The 15267-nt window shown below is 44.1% G+C and overlaps 1 pseudogene; it reads right to left on the bottom strand.

Moving 5' to 3' along the window:
* Positions 1-3628: 3628 nt before the first annotated feature.
* Positions 3629-10688, bottom strand: LOC106568995 (serotransferrin-1-like; annotated as a pseudogene).
* Between the last annotated feature and the right edge of the window lie 4579 nt (positions 10689-15267).

The raw sequence follows: 15267 nt of genomic DNA, 5'->3' as shown, positions 1-15267 counted from the left end.
TGTGATACCTGCGTCATACTGTTCCACCTTGGCAGGGACCAGACCACATTTTCCAGCAGTGAACATCTCCCCACTATCCATCGCAGCTGCCTCTTACGTTGTGGGGAGGACTGAAACAACATATAAATAGACGAAGGAAGGAAGGAAGGAAGGGAAGAAACAAACAAACATATGTGATCGGTTCAGAGGGGTTCACATCTATGTGGTAGCATGGGGTGGAAGAGTAAGAGTTGGCTTTTTAAGTTGCAAAAATTAAACATTTAATGTTCAAAGAATGGCACTTGGCCGGTTCAAGAAAGGGGAAACAAAATCCTAACTAGGTTCAGAGCATTTCACTTACAAACCAAATATCCTTTCGACAGTCAACAAATTGAATAGTCTCTTTTGTGGCTAAGCTGGGTTTTGGCTCGCAGCTTCGGGAGTCACTCACGCACGTTCTTCATCTTTTACTCCGTTCTTGTGTGTCTCTCAATGTCCTCTTCTGTTTTTTTCGTTCTATATTAGTCCATTTCTTTGTCCATTCGTTCCTCCCATTGTTGTCTTCATTGTTCTCTTTCTCCCCCCCATGCGTACTAGCCCCCGTCCCTTCATCTGCACCGGTAATAAGGGGTGCTCCCGCCTCCCATTGACTCCTACTCCTTTGGATGGGTCACACAAAATGAGAGTAAGGAAATTATCGAAAGTAAACTATAAAGTACACATGCCTGATTTTTACACCTCTTTCTCCTGTCCCACCCTCTATTCTCCCATAGAGGCTTACCATGGCTCAGAACAGGGCAGCACGACTGACCCTTGGATGTAGACAGAGAGCTAATATTAATAATATGCATGTCAATCGCTCCTGGCTGAAAGTGGAGGAGAGATTGACTTCATCACTACTTTTATTAATGAGAGGTATTGACAAGTTGAATGCACCAAGCTGTCTGTCTAAACTACTGGCACACAGCTCAGACACCCATGCATACCCCACAAGACATGTCACAAGAGGTCTCTTCACAGTCCAAGTCCAGAAGAGACTATGGGAAGCGCACAGTACCACATAGAGCCATGACTACATGGAACTCTATTCCACATCAAGTAACTGATGCAAGCAGTAAAATTAGATTTTCAAAAAGTTTTTAAAAAACACCTTATGGAACAGCGGGGACTGTGAAGCAACACAAACATAGACACATGCATACACACACACGCGATAACATACGCACTATACACATACATAAACATGGATTTTGAACTGTAGATATATGGTGGAGTAGGGGCCTGAGGGCACAATGTGTTGTACAATCTGTGAATGTATTGTAATATTTTAAACATTTTATAAACTGCCTTAATTTTGCGGGACCCCAGGAAGAGTAGCTGCTGCCTTGGCAACAGCTAAGGGGGATCCATAACATATACAAATACACATGATCTTCTTGATGCATTCCTCTAATGTGGGTGCCCTCTGACACTCAATCACGGCTCCTCTCTCTCCTATGCTGTTGATGCTCCAGGTGCCACACTTAGCTGTCTCGGCATGGCCCACGGCACACCACTTGATGGCCCTGGAGGTGGCGCCTGTTGTCTGCTCTGAGAAGCAACGGTTGGGGAGGTAGCAATGAGCTAACGGTCAAGAGAGAATTTGTGTGTGTGTAAGCACGCATGCGCATTAAAATGGAACCGGATGGCGCTCAAGTACTCAGCTCCCAGAGGAAGGAGTCGGAGTCGGTGTTCATGGGCAGCTGCACCAGTTTCTGAGTGGAGTCTTTGAACATCAGGTTCTTGGCTGCGTAGCCATCTGATGAGACAGGTTGAAGCCCTGTTGGGGACAAAATGAGTGAGCACTCTATCCAGGTCACATGCTGATTTCAAACATTTTTGTATGATTTTGTCAATGTCAGGTGCTTGGTGTGGGAAGAGCGACACAGTTAAGTCATCAATGACCACGCAAAGGTACCTCATCAGTGACTGATCGGGGGTGAGTAGAGAAAGGCAGAGAGTACTGAGAATGAGGAAGGACTGAGCAAAACAAGAATAAACTGAAAAAGTTGGAGGTTAAAAATGGACATGTACTGTATGTGAGACCTACGGGGTAGGAAGGGATTGATGGGTTATGGTTGTACATAAACTCAGCAAAAAAAGAAACGTCCCTTTTTCAGGAACCTCTCTTTCAAAGATAATTTGTAAAAATCCAAATAACTTTACAGATCTTCATTGTAAAGGGTTTAAACACTGTTTCCCATGCTTGTTCAATGAACAATTAATGAACATGCACCTGTGGAACGGTCGTTAAGACACTAACAGCTTACAGACGGTAGGCAATTAAGGTCACAGTTATGAAAACTTAGGACACTAAAGAGGCCTTTCTACTGACTCTGAAAAACACCAAGAGAAAGATGCCCAAAAAGATCCCTGCTCATCTGTGTGAACGTGCCTTAGGCATGCTGCAAGGAGGCATGAGGACTGCAGATGTGGCCAGGGCAATAAATTGCAATGTCCATACTGTGAGATGCCTAAGACAGCACTACAGGGAGACAGGACGGACAGCTGATCGTCCTCGCAGTGGCAGACCACGTGTAACAACACCTGCACAGGATCGGTACATCCGAACATCACACCTGCGGGACAGGTACAGGATGGCAGCAACAACTTTCCGAGTTACACCAGGAACGCACAATCCCTCCATCAGTGCTCAGACTGTCTGCAATAGGCTGAGAGAGGCTGGACTGAGGGCTTGTAGGCCTGTTGTAAGGCAGGTCCGCACCAGACATCACCGGCAACAACGTCGCATATGGGCACAAACCCACCGTCGCTGGACCAGACAGGACTAGCAAAAAGTGCTCTTCACGGACGAGTCGCGGTTTTGTCTCACCGGGGGTGATGGTCAGATTCTCGTTTATTGTCGAAGGAATGAGCGTTGCACCGAGGCCTGTACTCTGGAGCGGGATCGATTTGAAGGTGCAGGGTCTGTCATGGTCTGGGGTGGTGTGTCACAGCATCATCGGACTGAGTTTGTTGTCATTGTAGGCAATCTCAATGCTGTGCGTTACAGGGAAGACATCCTCCTCCCTCATGTGGTACCCTTCCTGCAGGCTCATCCTGACATGACCCTCCAGCATGACAATGCCACCAGCCATACTGCTTGTTCTGTGCGTGATTTCCTGCAAGACAGGAATGTCAGTGTTCTGCCATGGCCAGCAAAGAGCCCGGATCTCAATCCCATTGAGCACGCCTGGGACCTGTTGGATCAGAGGGTGAGGGCTAGGGCCATTCCCCACAGAAATGTCCGGGAACTTGCAGGTGCCTTGGTGGAAGAGTGGGGTAACATCTCACAGCAAGAACTGGCAAATCTGGTGCCGTCCATGAGGAGATGCACTGCAGTACTTAATGCAGCTGGTGGCCACAGCAGATACTGACTGTTACTTTTGATTTTGACCCCCCTCCCTTTGTTCAGGGACACATTATTCCATTTCTGTTAGTCACATGTCTTTGGAACTTGTTCAGTTTATGTCTCAGTTGTTGAATCTTGTTATGTTCATACAAATATTTACACATGTTAAGTTTGCTGAAAATAAACGCAGTTGAAAGGACGTTTCTTTTTTTGCTGAGTTCAGTAGGGCTTGGAGGTTCTAGATTTTCAGAATGCTACTCACTGGAAGGCCCCGGCATAGTCATAGTAGGGTTCCTTGTGAGACCTGGAGCAGTCTCCCTTCCACAGCTGCAACGGTGTAGGCATGGGTGAGCCTGGCTATGCCCCTGCAAAGCTGAAACATGAACACTTAGAACCCTTAGTGGCTCATGGAGCGAAGCTGGCCATGAAGCAGTCGCTCACCGCTGCAAAACAAATAAACACATGAGAAACTGACTGACTAAGCATATCAATTAATTTGCTGCATACAAAAATCAGATTTATCCATATCTGGCAGGCCATGAAAACTACAGCAACCGAACAAACATAATGTATATAAATAGAGACAATATATAAAGCCCAATATGTATACAAATAATCTGACCCACACACACAGAGAGGGAAAAAACACACCATGCAATGATAGAGATACAGTATTAAGTACATCTGACACACATTCCTCACTCTTAGGGAGTCAACTACAGACCATGAAACACAACCAAGTTTCACTCATTCAAACTCACCTTCCTCCACAGGTTTGTCCTCAATGCTGGCCCATTTGATCTGGCCCATGGTCACAAGGGTGCCCATGGGAATGTTCCAGCCTGCAGATTTGCAGAGCTCCATTTGGCAGGACTTCTTTACTAGGCAGCACCTTGACTACGTCATTTCCGGTCACAACTTGCAGACTTGTTTACGTGCTGCTGTGCGATTTTGTTGCCAACCTTACTTTGCTACCTGACTACTTTACGGTTTTTACTTTTTAATTACCGTTTATATTTTTAGTTTTTCCCTCACTCAACTTTTTTTCATTCAACTTTTTCACTCCGGATGTTTTATCTGGACATGGTTCATCAGGACCTCCAACAGCCGAAGCTAAGTAACATTAACATGATGCCTTCTAATTGCAGTCGCTGTACTCATAATATACAGGAGAACGATCGCCTTACGGCGAGGATAGCTGTGCTGCAACCCCAGCTTCAGACGCAATCGTTAGGCAAGGGTAATTTCAGTGTAGGAAAGGATGAAACAGCGTCTGTGCCACCAGTAAGTACAGATAGTAACGTTAGTATAAATCCCCTCGCACGGTCCCCGCAGCCGGACAACTTTCTCATGGCTTCTGGAGGGAAATGCTGTAGGAATGCTCAACCAGTGTCGCTCATTCAGCCGACAGAAACTTTCAACCGGTTCTCCCCATTAAGCAGCGAGTCGGAGTCGGAGGCCGAGCCTTCTCTGGTCTCTACTCCTCCCGTTATGGGGTCTGAGACGCCGAAGCCTCCCACCATTAGCTCTGACAGATTGAAAACCCTAGTCCTTGGCGACTCCATTACCCACAGTATTAGACTTAAAACGAATCATCCAGCGATCATACACTGTTTACCAGGGGGCAGGGCTACCGACATTAAGGCTAATCTGAAGATGGTGCTGGCTAAAGCTAAAACTGGCGAGTGTAGAGAGTATAGAGATATTGTTATCCACGTCGGCACCAACGATGTTAGGATGAAACAGTCAGAGGTCACCAAGCGCAACATAGCTTCAGCGTGTAAATCAGCTAGAAAGATGTGTCGGCATCGAGTAATTGTCTCTGGCCCCCTCCCAGTTAGGGGGAGTGATGAGCTCTACAGCAGAGTCTCACAACTCAATCGCTGGTTGAAAACTGTTTTCTGTCCCTCCCAAAATATAGAATTTGTAGATAATTGGCCCTCTTTCTGGGACTCACCCACAAACAGGACCAAGCCTGGCCTGTTGAGGAGTGACGGACTCCATCCTAGCTGGAGGGGTGCTCTCATCTTATCTACGAACATAGACAGGGCTCTAACTCCTCTAGCTCCACAATGAAATAGGGTGCAGGCCAGGCAGCAGGCTGTTAGCCAGCCTGCCAGCTTAGTGGAGTCTGCCACTAGCACAGTCAATGTAGTCAGCTCAGCTATCCCCATTGAGACCGTGTCTGTGCCTCGACCTAGGTTGGGCAAAACTAAACATGGCGGTGTTCGCCTTAGCAATCTCACTAGAATAAAGACCTCCTCCATTCCTGCCATTATTGAAAGAGATTGTGATACCTCACATCTCAAAATAGGGCTACTTAATGTTAGATCCCTCACTTCAAAGGCAGTTATAGTCAATGAACTAATCACTGATCATAATCTTGATGTGATTGGCCTGACTGAAACATGGCTTAAGCCTGATGAATTTACTGTGTTAAATGAGGCCTCACCTCCTGGTTACACTAGTGACCATATCCCCCGTGCATCCCGCAAAGGCGGAGGTGTTGCTAACATTTACGATAGCAACTTTCAATTTACAAAAAAAACAACGACGTTTTCGTCTTTTGAGCTTCTAGTCATGAAATCTATGCAGCCTACTCAATCACTTTTTATAGCTACTGTTTACAGGCCTCCTGGGCCATATACAGTGTTCCTCACTGAGTTTCCTGAATTCCTATCGGACATTGTAGTCACAGCAGGTAATATTCAAATTTTTGGTGACTTTAATATTCACATGGAAAAGTCCACAGACCCACTCCAAAAGGCTTTCGGAGCCATCATCGACTCAGTGGGTTTTGTCCAACATGTCTCTGGACCTATTCACTGCCACAGTCATACTCTGGACCTAGTTTTGTCCCATGGAATAAATGTTGTGGATCTTAATGTTTTTCCTCATAATCCTGGACTATCGGACCACCATTTTATTACGTTTGCAATCGCAACAAATAATCTGCTCAGACCCCAACCAAGGAGCATCAAAAGTCGTGCTATAAATTCTCAGACAACCCAAAGATTCCTTGATGCCCTTCCAGACTCCCTCTGCCTACCCAAGGACATCAGAGGACAAAAATCAGTTAACCACCTAACTGAGGAACTCAATTTAACTTTGCGCAATACCCTAGATGCAGTTGCACCCCTAAAAACTAAAAACATTTGTCATAAGAAACTAGCTCCCTGGTATACAGAAAATACACGAGCTCTGAAGCAAGCTTCCAGAAAATTGGAACGGAAATGTCGCCACACCAAACTGGAAGTCTTCCGACTAGCTTGGAAAGACAGTACCGTGCAGTATCGAAGAGCCCTCACTGCTGCTCGATCATCCTATTTTTCCAACTTAATTGAGGAAAATAAGAACAATCCGAAATTTATTTTTGATACTGTCGCAAAGCTAACTAAAAAGCTTTCACTTCAGCAGTAATAAATTCATGAACTTCTTTGAGGAAAAGATCATGATCGTTAGAAAGCAAATTACGGACTCCTCTTTAAATCTGCGTATTCCTCCAAACCTCCGTTGTCCTGAGTCTGCACAACTCTGCCAGGACCTAGGATCAAGGGAGACACTAAAGTGTTTTAGTACTATATCTCTTGACACAATGATGAAAATAATAATGGCCTCTAAACCTTCAAGCTGCATACTGGACCCTATTCCAACTAAACTACTGAAAGAGCTGCTTCCTGTGCTTGGCCCTTCTTTGTTGAACATAATAAACGGCTCTCTATCCACCCGATGTGTACCAAACTCACTAAAAGTGGCAGTAAGAAAGCCTCTCTTGAAAAAGCCAAACCTTGACCCAGAAAATATAAAAAGCTATCGGCCTATATCGAATCTTCCATTCCTCTCAAATTTTTTGGAAAAAGCTGTTGCGCAGCAACTTACTGCCTTCCTGAAGACAAACAATGTATACGAAACGCTTCAGTCTGGTTTTAGACCCCATCATAGCACTGAGACTGCACTTGTGAAGGTGGTAAATGACCTTTCAATGATGTCAGACCGAGGCTCTGTATCTGTCCTCGTGCTCCTAGATCTTAGTGCTGCTTTTGATACCATCGATCACCACATTCTTTTGGAGAGATTTGAAACCCAAATTGGTCTACACGGACAAGTTCTGGCCTGGTTTAGATCTTATCTGTCGGAAAGATATCCGTTTGTCTCTGTGAATGGTTTGTCCTCTGACAAATCAACTGTAAATTTCAGTGTTCAAGGTTCTGTTTTAGGACCACTATTGTTTTCACTATATATTTTACCTCTTGGGGATGTCATTCGAAAACATAATGTTAAATTTCACTGCTATGTGGATGACACACAGCTGTACATTTCAATGAAACATGGTGAAGCCCCAAAATTGCCCTCGCTAGAAGCCTGTGTTTCAGACACAAGGAAGTGGATGGCTGCAAACTTTATACTTTTAAACTTGGACAAAACAGAGATGCTTGTTCTAGGTCCCAAGAAACAAAGAGATCTTCTGTTAAATCTGACAATTAATCTTGATGGTTGCACAGTCGTCTCAAATAAAACTGTGAAGGACCTCGGCGTTACTCTGGACCCTGATCTCTCTTTTGAAGAACATATCAAGACTGTTTCAAGGGCAGCTTTTTTCCATCTACGTAACATTGCAAAAATCAGAAACTTTCTGTCCACAAATGATCCAGAAAAATGTATCCATGCTTTTGTTAATTCTAGGTTGGACTACTGCAATGCTCTACTTTCCGGCTACCCGGATAAAGCACTAAATAAACTTCAGTTAGTGCTAAATACGGCTGCTAGAATCCTGACTAGAACCCCAAAATTTGATCATATTACTCCAGTGCTAGCCTCCCTACATTGGCTTCCTGTTAAGGCAAGGGCTGATTTCAAGGTTTTACTGCTAACCTACAAAGCATTACATGGGCTTGCTCCTACCTATCTTTCCGATTTGGTCCTGCCGTAGTTTATGTGTTGGGGGGCTAGGGTCAGTCTATTATATCTGGAGTATTTCTCCTGTCTTATCCGGTGTCCTGTGTGAATTTAAGTATGCTCTCTCTAATTCTTTCTTTCTTTCTTTCTTTCTTTCTTTCTTTCTTTCTTTCTTTCTTTCTTTCTTTCTTTCTTTCTATCTTTCTTTCTTTCTTTCTTTCTTTCTCTCTCTCTCTCGGAGGACCTGAGCCCTAGGACCATGCCTCAGGACTACCTGACATGATGACTCCTTGCTGTCCCCAGTCCACCTGGCCGTGCTGCTGCTCCAATTTCAACTGTTCTGCCTGCGGCTATGGAACCCTGACCTGTTCACCAGACGTGCTACCTGTCCCAGACCTGTTGTTTTCAACTCTCTAGAGACAGCAGGAGCGGTAGAGATACTCTCAATGATCGGCTATGAAAAGCCAACTGACATTTACTCTTGAGGTGCTGACTTGTTGCACCCTCGACAAATGTGATTATTATTATTTGACCATGCTGGTCATTTATGAATATTTGAACATCTTGGCCATGTTCTGATATAATCTCCACCCGGCACAGCCAGAAGAGGACTGGCCACCCCTCATAGCCTGGTTCCTCTCTAGGTTTCTTCGTAGGTTTTGGCCTTTCTAGGGAGTTTTTCCTAGCCACCGTGCTTCTACACCTGCATTGCTTGCTGTTTGGGGTTTTAGGCTGGGTTTCTGTACAGCACTTTGAGATATCAGCTGATGTAAGAAGGGCTATATAAATTTGATTTGATTCTTGCCCCGGAGGTTGTTGAACCCGAAGCCAGTGTCGTTCTTGGCCTCGGCCAAAGCATCATAGCAGATGTCAGAGTCTGATGGGCAGGAGAGGAGACATCAATGCAACAGTCAGAAACCAGATTTTGCCAGAATCCATTTGATCCGATTCAAAGTACAGAATCATCAACTTTCTGTTGGCCTATCTGTGCAACTGAAGTGCTAAGGGCCATTGTATACCCAGTCTCTTCCATTCTTGAACTTGGACTTGAGATACATACCCTCGCAGTAGTCCTCTGCAATGATTGCAGGTAGTAAGTGTTGAGGCCGGCTGTCACTGTGTAGACGTCTCCTCCATCCCGAGTGATGGCATCAGCCTCACCTGCCTGTCAGAGACAAAGAGAGAGACGTTGGTGAATGAGAAAGAACGCTAGATGTGCGCCTCACATTGTCGTTTACTTTAAGCAAGCATCTCAACTGGTGCTGGAAAATAATTCTTCCTGTGGCTAATTGGAACCTTTTGCTGAACTCCAAGAAACTATCCCTCAAAAGAATGTCAACTATGAAATGCATGAATGAAACACGCACGCTATTGCAAAAGTCATTGCATGTCTTCAGCTCTTGGTCCGAATTTTCAACACCATTTCAACTTTCCTTCAGCTAGGGCAGCCTACGCTGTAGCTGAGGACAGAAGAAATGGTCAGCCTATCCGGAATACATGGGCCCTACATACCCTAACAACCCCGACTCTTACCATTGAGTTTCTAAACCCAGAGGCGCATCATTGTGTGACTTCCGGAAGAGCTTGCGAAACAGACCAGGTCGGGTTTGAGAAGTCAATGAGAGAAGTGAAAAATTCTTCCTTTGCTGTTAATTTTCTCGAAACCTAAAGGCACAACCTGGATTCGAGCCAATGTCTTAAGTAGTTGAACATGTTATTACTCCAACCTCATGAAAGTAACAAACTGACACGTTTTCATTTTCATCAAAAAATGACTATATGGAAGGAGTGCCTTTGATTTGACGGCCTGCACCCGTCAAATCACTTATTACTTATTAAAATCAAGCATTATTTCACAACGGCTCAGTTTTATTGTAGCCTCCCCTGACTGGAAGTGCCGTTATTTCCTAGATCTTTATCATAAGAAAGTATGGGAGTGTATTGGGAGGGGATGGATGAGCAGCAAGTGGTGACATTTTGGAATCTCCAAGTCTGCTGCCTAAAAATCCAACAAAACAAACAACCCCCTCAACCACACCAAAACACCTTATGGCCCTGTACTCATAAAGAGTCTCCGAGTAGGAGTGCTGATATAAGATCAGTTTAGCATTTTAGGATTACATGGACAGAGGGGGGGACCTGATCCTAGATCAGCAACCTATGGGCCCTGAAATGGGACAGGGCTTTCCATTCTGGCTTCTCAATAATCAAAAGTGGCCAGATACTGTATTTATTTACCCATGCCCTATGTATACCATGACATTAGAGACATCCAGGGCTCTTTAGTCCAAGGTAGTTAGCCTAAAATTTAGAGCCAGCAATCTGAGGTTTGTCAATTTAAATCCTAAATGCATAGGGCCATTGTGGAAAACTGCACTATACGCGCTGCACTGCGACTGACCTTGTGCTCCGACCTCTCCATGGGTGTGTCTCAGGGGTTGGGATGACATTGTCCGCAGTGCACTCTGAGCGCTCTGAGAAAGAAACACTCTGAAACTATAAACATTCTGACAAGGACATGACCATTGATTTGAACACACACACACAGTATCATGTGAACGCTGACCCTGTGACCCATGAGTCAGCAGTGTCAGAGTGCAGTGACAGCTCCTGGTACACATCCAGCAATAAAGACTTATGTTAGTTACTGGGCCAAGTTGCAGAAGTTCACAGCATTAATTGGTGCTCTGGGTCAACATGGAGAACAGCCTTACCATATATAGAACTCGAGTTTCACTGAAGGATTCAGATTTCCTTCTTATTCTTCATCTACACCAACTTTTGGCTCATGTCCATGTGCAAATAATGAAGGGTAATTTCTGCATCATCCCACTGGTTAACTATAAGGCAGAGTGGGAGAGGAGGGTCTAACAGTAGTGGTCAACTAGGCCTTTCTGACTGTGCAGAACCATATATTCTTATCAGCAAGGATATATTATGATCGAAGTCGGGAGTGCTGTATGCATATTATGATATGGCAAATGTAAGCCATACTGTGTATTCAGCAAGGCCTACCTGCTGGCACCAGAGGGGTCTACTACAGAGCAAGATCATGAGTTAGCCAGCTAACTTTGATAAGCAACCAGAAATAACTACGGATGTTCTGGTTAAAGCTCAAATTAAATATGAGTTCATGTTTGTTTAATCAAATAGGCCGTGGCCATTTCCAGCTTGTTTTTCAATTTAAAAAAAAGTTATATGAGAATATTTAGGCAAGTTAGCTAGTCTCCTTGATGCTGCTTTGTAGTATATCCTTCTGCTATTCTTGGCAAATAGATATCAATAACATAGACACCATACAGCCACGAGTTTGTGGAAAGCATGCTACATGTGATGCACTTAATTGACCTTTTACCCTAACAGTGTTCACCTATCCATTTCTCTCTCAGAAAAATGTGGGACTGTTTGCAGATGAAAGTGGAGAGACACCTGCATGTCCCACCAGCAAAGAACTGGAGCAAAAGACGAGATTCCCGAAGGTGCGAGCCAAAAGCTAGCCTTTTGCTTGAGTGTAGTGCATGGGTTGTCAACACTGAAACCAGAGATTGCAACCTCTACCTACTTCATGCAAATCACTCTGATTGCCCTACACTGAACGTATAACTAAATTGCCCCCTTGCCGCAAATACGGACTACTTTCATCCCCCTAACGGTTAAGGTTAGGATGGAACCAACCAAAATCATAAAATGATTTAATACAAAATACATTTCACCAAAATCAAGGTTTCATAATTATTGGCACTCCTCATTTAGTACTTAGTGCAACCATCTCTGCCTCTCCTTGTATGCATCTCTGTTTTGATGCTGTATCTGACCAAAACGTTCAATTTGTGTCTCATCTGACTAGAGGACCTTCTACCAGTCATAATTGAAATGACATTTGGCAAACTCCAAGCGCTTGCGTCTGTGTCTTGGGATCTGAAAGGGCTTTCTTCTGGCAACCCTTCCAAAGAGCCTGTGGTGTTGGCCTGCAATTCCTTCACAGTGATTCTTGGGGATGTGGTTGCTTCTCTCACCATCCTCCTCCCTATCCTGGGGTGCAAAATGCATTTGCTTTCTCTGCCCGTGAAGTTTTCAGCTGTTCCATATCTTTAGAATTTTTTAATAATTGCCCTGACAGTGCTCAGTGGTATATTCAATCGTTTGTGGATCTTCTTGTAGCCATTACCAGATTTATGAAGGTCTACGACCATCTGTCTCTTTTGAACTGCCAGTTCTTTTGTTTTCTTCATGGTGTTGGATGACAAAGGGATATTGCATGTGTGTTACCTCAATTTTATACCCTAGTGAAACAGGAAGTGATGTAATGGCTCAATATAGTTCCTTAAGACTTAGATAAACTTAAATAAGTGGAATTTAATTCCTGGTTTAATTTTGGTATGTGTTATTTACAATCTTTAAGGGTGCCATTAATTGTGAAACCTTGATTTGGAGGACACTGATTTTTAATTAAATCAATTCATTATTTTGGTGGGTTCCATTGAAACAAAAGTACAGTATTTCTCACGTTGGTATTCTGAGTTTCTCTATAATTATATTGTTTATATTTTTTTTAAGTATTGTTTGTGCATTGCCAGTCAGGGGTGCCAGTAACTTTAGAGCCCACTGTATATATATACACTACATGACCAAAAGTATGTAGACACTTGCTCCTCGAACATCATGGGCATTAATATGGAGTTGGTCCCCCCCTTTGCTGCTATAACAGCCTCCACTCTTCTGGGAAGGTTTTCCACTAGATGTTGGAACATTGCTGTGGGGACTTGCTTCCATTCAGCCACAAGAGCATTAGTGAGGTCAAGCACTGATGTTAGGCGATTAGGCCTGGCTTGCAGTCAGCGTTCCAATTCATCCCAAAGGTGTTGGATGGGGTCGAGGTCGGAGCTCTGTGAAGGCCAGTCAAGTTCTTCCACGCCGATCTCGACAAACCATTTCTGTTTGGACCACGCTTTGTGCACGGGGACATTGTCATGCTGAAACAGGAAAGGGCCTTCCCCAAACTGTTGTCACAAAGTTGGAAGCACAGAATCATCTAGAATGTCATTGTATGCTGTCGAGATTTCCCTTCACTGGAACTAAGGGGCCTAGCTCGAGCCATGATAAACAGCCCCAGTCCATTATTCCTCCTCCACCAAACTTTACAGTTGTCACTATGCATTGGGGCAGGTAGCGTTCTCCTAGCATCCGCCAAACCCAGATTAGTCTGTCAGACTGCCAGATGGTGAAGTGTGGTGCATCACTCCAGAGAATGCGTTTTCGCTGCTCGAGTCCAACGGCGGCAAGCTTTACACCACTCCAGCCGACGCTTGGCAATATGCATAGTGATCTTATGTTTGTCGGCGGCTGCTCTGCCATGGAAACCCCTTTCATGAAGCTCCAGACGATTTGGATGAAATTAAATGGATTCATTGGTTCTGGAAATCTAGAAATCACCATACAAATACGCCAACATTTATTCAAGACAGTTGTATGCAACAAGACCCCATGTTGAACTACTGACTCAGATCAGAACTCAACAGATTGATGGCTCTCCCACTGTTAAGATTCTTAGCTTACTGCAAAGTTGATGAACCCTGTGACAGACAAATCCAAACTATGAGTTAGGGTCAAAGTTAGATTAGCGATATTGTACATGGTCCCAATCCCAAACTACTTGTTACCTCTCCCTCTAATATCTGACAAGACTAAATAGATATTAGTTATGTTGTAACAGTTCCCCCTCGCTAACCATCCGCTTGGCTAGATCATACTACCTGGTAGGTAGGTGAGTGCAACTGAGTCCTATACTATGAATCAGGTTAGAGAAGTTAGAATTGACCAAAGTTATCTGGCCAAGTTCAACTCAGGATAACCGATACCAGGAAAGTGGCTCACCTTTTAGCCAGGTAAATTTCAACGGCAACCTGTTCTGGGGCAGGCTAACTCAATTGATCCTGAATCAAGTGTCTGAGCCATAACTTGAGTACCAATGAAATTAGATACCCTCCCTCGCACAAATATTGTGTTATCATCCCTTTCATTTGAGAAAGACAACTGATTAAATATTTTATTAATCAAATGTTTTGTGTTAAAAAAAAATTGTAATATTAAAATACCTATCACATTACACATTTAGTAATGACAGCATTTGCTTTCCAAACTGCGTTTTTCTGCCCGATTGGATTTAAAAATTTGCCAAAGCCACAACTAACCATAGACATATAATCCATAGTATGGCAGTACCCATTCAAGTCAAGACTGGCAGCCATTGCTAGTGTACCCATGAGTTTAACAGTCAAACTGGCAGGGTTAGAGGTTCAAAAACCCTTCTATGGATTATATGTCTATGGCCACAATGCAACAAGCTGTTCCACAGATAGAAGGAGCGATTGGAGTGGGGAAAAGGTGTTCGTGCATTGATAAGCACACCAAAGACGTCACTTCTAAAAGCCTATTACACACCATAGCCTGCTGAATTTACAAAATAACTTTTTCATTTCGCCACAAAATGTAAACGTGGCACTGACTCGCCGATGGATTGATGTTTCAACATTGTCTCAATGAAGAGTTCAGCATTCGACTGGCCACGTGGGAGGCTGATGAGAAATATCCACCTTCGTAGTACGGATAAAGCCTGACCTTGAATGTGAAGCGAACTGAAGCTGGTTAACTTTTAAAAAGCCTGAGTAGATCTAGCTTGCTTTGTACTATAAACTGGGTGGTTCGAGCCCTGAATGCTGACTGGCTGACAGCAGTGGTATATCAGATATATACAAGGGGTAAGACAAAACATGTATTTTTTCTGCTCTAATCACGTTGGTAACCAGTTTATAATACCAATAAGGCACCTCCGGGATTTGTGGTATATGGCCAATATAACACGGCTAAGGGCTGTGTCCAGGCACACGGCGTTGTGTCGGGCAGAGAACAACCCTTAGCCGTGGTATATTGCCATATACCACAAACCCCCATGGTGCCGTATTGCTTAAGTATACCACTCTGGTGTCCCAGGTCTGAATTAG

Source organism: Salmo salar, chromosome 14 (genome assembly GCF_965601325.2).
Source record: "Salmo salar chromosome 14, fSalSal1, whole genome shotgun sequence".
Lineage (NCBI taxonomy): Eukaryota > Metazoa > Chordata > Actinopteri > Salmoniformes > Salmonidae > Salmo > Salmo salar.
The sequence above is the reverse complement of the archived record's forward strand: the minus strand, read 5'-3'. Positions and strand labels throughout refer to the sequence as shown.